The following is a 5,366-nucleotide window of genomic DNA, read 5'->3' as shown; positions in this document are numbered from 1 at the left end:
CCTGACTCATTTAGTTTTTATTCCTCAGAGAGGACATATTGTGGTTATTTTCAGGTTCATATTTGTGTGTAGTGTCTCTACTGGGACATGTCTCCATGCTTTAATGTTCAAAAAGCTCTTTATCTTTCTCATACTGCCTGTGCTGCAGCACCTCTTTTCACCCTCTGTCTGAAACCAGAGCCCAGTCTGCTCTGATTGGTTAGCTGGCCAGCTCTGTTGTGATTGGTCAACCTTTTAGAGATGTTCTCTCTAAAAGGGTACAATGTGTTTGAGTCCTAGCAATTGGAAGCGCAAGTGTTACATAATGATGTCACTATGTCATGGAAGTAAGCAAAGGAGAGAAACTCCCTCTGGAGGGAATTTTGGGGGGATTTGAGCCTTTGCAGACCATTTACATCCACTCAAACCTACATATAACATATAACACAACACAGGAGAGGGAAAACCATCAAAAGCATAATAGGGCCTCTTTAAATAGGCTTACAGGCGCTTCTAGTACTTCATTAGTAATGAGGGGTTCTGTCACAGTAACCTCACTAACTGATGAAGTGATCACAGCTTCAGTTAAATCAAGTGGAGGCGGGCTGACTGGACATGTCCCTCACAGGCTTCCATCAGTCCTGGTAATTATGGAGTCAGTGCAATACAGTAAAAGCAGCCCAGCATTTTTCTTTCTCATCATATGGTGTGAAAAAATAATATGTTCTTATTTCTCTGGCCCCTGGTGGCCCCCACAGTTATGTTCTCGCTGTAGGAGGGTAATCGTTGCAAAGAGGACACTTATTAGCCATGTGATGGGTGTTGGTGGAGGGATCAGAAACAGCCTCTGGGGACAGCACCTCCTATTTTCACCCTGTAATGCAACCTCCCGGTAACCAGAGGGCTGCTTTCTACCAGTCATGGGTGATGCGCCACTTATAACCAGAATAATACTGAATGACAATTTCAGCACATTTCTGATCGAAACTCTGGCCATTTAATGTAAATCTCACACAAAATAACTAATAAAGAAAGATAACATCACTATTAATTTGCTGCAGTGTTGTGAGCCACAGGAATAAATACTGTTTCATGTTTTGTTAGAGACACCCACAGTCATGAGAGGACAGCGATGATTAACAGATGACATTTTTTTTGTTCTTATATTGGATGGGGGACTCCTCTTGTACTTCAAAGATGCCCCCCTTGTATTGGATTTATGAGGCATACTAAAACTAAATTCAAATAAGAGTCAAGAAGTGATTTTGGATTCAATAAAAAAATGAATCTGTGACAGGTTATATTGAGGTTGGAGACTTATTTTTCAACGTAGATCGTTTTTAAATAAGGCAATTAAGATAAAAAGATAAAGTAGGGGAGTTTGTTATTATTTGTTATTCATTATTATATTGCTTGAAATAAAGTGATTCATCAAGTAAAATACTTAGTAATTACTAATGCTACTACTACTCTACACTACTCGATCATCAGCATAACAATGGCTATTACTTCCATATGCATGAACACGTACATTATTAATATATAGAACAAAGTGGGTCAAGCTGCATCTCGTCAAGGTTATTGCTTTGGGGGGAAAAGCTAGAAGAATTGGAATATTTGTATTTTTTCTATGGATGTCAATTCAACTATGAAATTTAACATTTTGTAGAGGTCTTTTGTATATCAAAGTAACCTAATGATGGTTAATGGCAGGACAATAACACCTATACCAGAGTAGCATTTATTTAGCTGACACCCCTACATCAATCTTTTTGGTATATATTTTTTATTACAGGACTACTAGGGAGCTTCTTTTTTCCAAACCACACCCCCTAGCACCCTTCCCTTGGAGGTCTTTAAGTTATCAACCCAATTCAAAAAGGAATATATGAATAATGAAAAAAGCAGTGCAAAAGTTGGAGGTAATTGTGATTTTGTAAATACATACATTTAGGTATTCACCATCTTCTGTGTTCTGTGTATTGTTTTAAATATATACGTATATATAATTATAAAGTAAAAAGTGTTAACAAGAATCCCAACACATGGACATTAAATGAATGAAACATTAATAATGATTATAACATATAAAACACAAAAATAGCATATGTTGCTTGACAGAAATGGTGTGAGCCAACATGATGTTTTAACACAGATTGAACAGGATAGAACAAATCTGCTATGTTATATTTTAAAGTGCACCCTAACTCTCCATTTATCTGCATTTGTATTATATTTCCGACTGGCCCTGAACGCAGCATAGTCTGTACGGAGACAGCGAGCAGCGGCGGCTCCCGGCGGAGCAGCGCGGCGATTGGCCAGAACGGAGAGGGGGAGGGCTGATCTCCCCCCACCCCCTGCTCGCCTCACTCCTGGCAGAGGCACTCCTCTCCTCCGCGCCTCCCCTCACCTCTCCTCCCCTCCTAGAGGACAGAGCGATGCGGAGACAATAGGACGCATAGCCGGAGCAGTGTGCAGGATGCTCGGCGTCTCACAGAGGCTTCTCACCGGACCCGGAGCCCAGGACCAGGACTTTCTCCCGGCTCAGACCCCCAAGTGTGCTCCCCAGCAGCCTGCACTGATAGGGCGGACTCCACAGCCTCCATATGGGAGACAACTGAAGGGTGAGCTGCGGAATAAATGCTCCATCTATCCTCACCTGCACCCTCATCCTCTGACTCCCTATAATTAAGGGATGTATTACACTGATTTCTTATTTTCCGAGCATGACAGGCCTATTCTGTGCAGCACCATGCACTGAAAACAATGCTGTAGAATGCGCGCGCGTGTGTGTTTGTGTGCCATTTATCTCCAGGAAACAACAAAATACTGCATTTTAGATGTAAAATCTGTGAAGCGGAATTCATGCTATTGATCACAATGCAACCTCTTGCACCCCCACCCCTCCATGCATCCTGTATATCTGCAGCAGCAGCTGTGTGTGTGTGGTGTGTGTGTGTGTGTGTGTGTGTGTGTGTGTGTGTGTGTGTGTGTGTGTGTGTGTGTGTGTGTGTGTGTGTGTGTGTGTGTGTGTGCGCCTGTCACTCAGAAACAGTGGTTTCCTCAGAGTCAGTGCAGTCTAAGGGACACACTGCAGGTGGGACCAACATGACGTAGCCCGACAGACTTCTGAAGCTGAGGATGGTGGGAGAATATTAACAGACCATAATGTTTACGTTGGTCCACATGCTGGGTTCAGGGATTTTTGCACCTTCCTTACGGCTGTGACAAAGTGTCCGCATGTGTTGCATTAATGTCACAAAGAAAACATACTACTGATACAATTCTAGATTATTGTTGTAGTGAACCAACTTCTAATTGTTTCTTCGTTTAGAGTTATCTTCCATTGCTTCATCTGTTCTGAGCCACTGAGGGAGGATGTCTGGTTGTGTGTGTGTTAAGCCTGAGACACAGCTCATCAAAGTGGGTTTAAGCTTCTTGCTGGAACATTAAAAAAAAAGAAGACACACACTCCAGCATGATGAGTCACAGATCACAATGTAGGTCACATCGGTTGGCAGGGAGGTAACTTCAGCTGGTTGGACAAAGAGAGATGTCCTGATGATGCTCGTCAAGAAACTATGATGACTGTGATGCATATTTTCGACATACTATACTATGTCCTTTATTCTGATATTTTCGACATAGGGCCTACTATACATAACATTACATGTCACTTGTTAGGCGCTTTTACCCAAAGCAACTTACTTAGTAGCCTACTGTGGTCAGTCCCCACAGGAGCAATTTGGGGTGAAGTGTCTTGCCCAAGGACACAGCAACATGCTGACTGCAGTGGGGATTGAACCAGTGCTCTGAAGATCAGCGCACTAAACCACTGAGCCACATACTATACTATGTATTTTCTTTCCATATATTATTTAGTTTTTTATGGAAATTTCCATCATACTTTACTATGTTGTTTTTTCGGAAAATGGCATCATACAATCCTATGTCTTTTTTTGCATATTTTGGACATACTATTTCATTCTTAGCAATTAGCTTAGCTTAACACATGACTGAAAGCAGGGGGCAACGGCTAGCCTGGCTGTGTTGCTAAAACATTTCACCAAAATCACCTTTTAATCTTACCAACTAACATCTTGTTAATTGTATCCATCTACAATCCACATATATTTATATAGAAATTATAGGATGATATGAGTTGAACTTTTTCTCGCTGCGTCCAGTCTTTCTGCTCAGCTAAGCTAACTAGCTGGTACCGCTAGCATATTTTCTTCTACAGACATGTGAGTGGTATAAACCCTCTTAGCTAACTCTCGTCAATATACGTTTGTTTTTACAGAATGTTGAACTATTCCTTTACGTTTTTCAGTTGTTACTCTAGATATGAATATTATATTAAAGGGATGTGGATACATCGTGTTTTACTGGATATATGTTGTAACAGTAGTTATCTTTATTCACCCACACATTTTTGAAATATTTGTAATCATTTGGCCACAGTTTAGACCACAGTGCTGACCCTGTAGTAAAATTAGCTAGTTTTGTAGCATTTTAAATTTTAAGGAAATACAAACGGTAGCTATTGATTCTATATGTATTAATTCGTTTTCAATTTACATTTAACTGCAAGAGATAGTCTTTATCATTCTTTGTAGTTCTTTCCGTATTGGATAAATGATTTCATCATTAAGAACTAAAACATAGAATCACAACTAGGAGGCTCATAACAGAGTGTTTTCAGACTTAGTTGCATGTACTTATTGTTTAAAAGAAACGAGAATACTCTAGTATAGGTTAAATTTGTAGAATGGGTTAGTATTGCATGTGTTATTAGTCCCTCTTATAGATTAAGCTTAAAACAAACTATCTTTTATTTCCTTTATTGAGACTTAAAGGTGGGGTAGGTCATTTTGGAGAAACCAGCTCGAGTGCGCTAGAATTTAAAAATACACAGCCGGAAAAAATCTGCCACTTCCTTACAGAGCCCCTCCTCGAACACACACGAACGCGCACATGACCAATGAGGGCACGAGATAAGTTTGTGCACAGATGGAAGGCTGACAGGCAGACAGTCCATCCAGTTATTTTAGCCGGGCCGGCTAAAATGATTGGTCGTGCTTTTTACAGTACTACGGCTTCCACAGATGACATTTTTTGTATGGATTTGTTGTCAAAGCACTTCAGATATTCATTGCTATCGGGATGTTAAGAGCATTCCATGGAATATAACAAAAAGTGTATCTCGAGCCGGTTTCTCAAACTTACCTACCCCACCTTTAAGGTGTAGTTTCCATGTCTAAGATGTGATAAAACTTAAGACAACATCATGAAATCATAAGGAGTGGTATCCCACCACAACAGGATACACATACAAATCAGTAAATGCCCCTTTAAAGCCAATATGTGCTATTGTCATCATGTTA

General features: G+C 40.4%; 1 protein-coding gene across 3 annotated transcripts in view; it reads left to right on the top strand.

Moving 5' to 3' along the window:
- The first annotated feature begins 2,209 nt into the window (after window positions 1-2,209).
- Window positions 2,210-5,366, top strand: part of bsk146 (brain specific kinase 146) — an 11,991-nt gene continuing 8,834 nt past the window's right edge. For all 3 annotated transcript variants that reach the window (XM_034130744.1, XM_034130743.1, XM_034130742.1), the window contains exon 1: window positions 2,210-2,603. The gene's annotated coding sequence lies outside the window, so the exon portion shown is untranslated. The remainder of the gene's footprint in view (window positions 2,604-5,366) is intronic.

Source organism: Trematomus bernacchii, unplaced genomic scaffold, assembly GCF_902827165.1.
Source record: "Trematomus bernacchii unplaced genomic scaffold, fTreBer1.1, whole genome shotgun sequence".
Lineage (NCBI taxonomy): Eukaryota > Metazoa > Chordata > Actinopteri > Perciformes > Nototheniidae > Trematomus > Trematomus bernacchii.
This window is presented reverse-complemented; position numbering and strand designations above follow the sequence as displayed.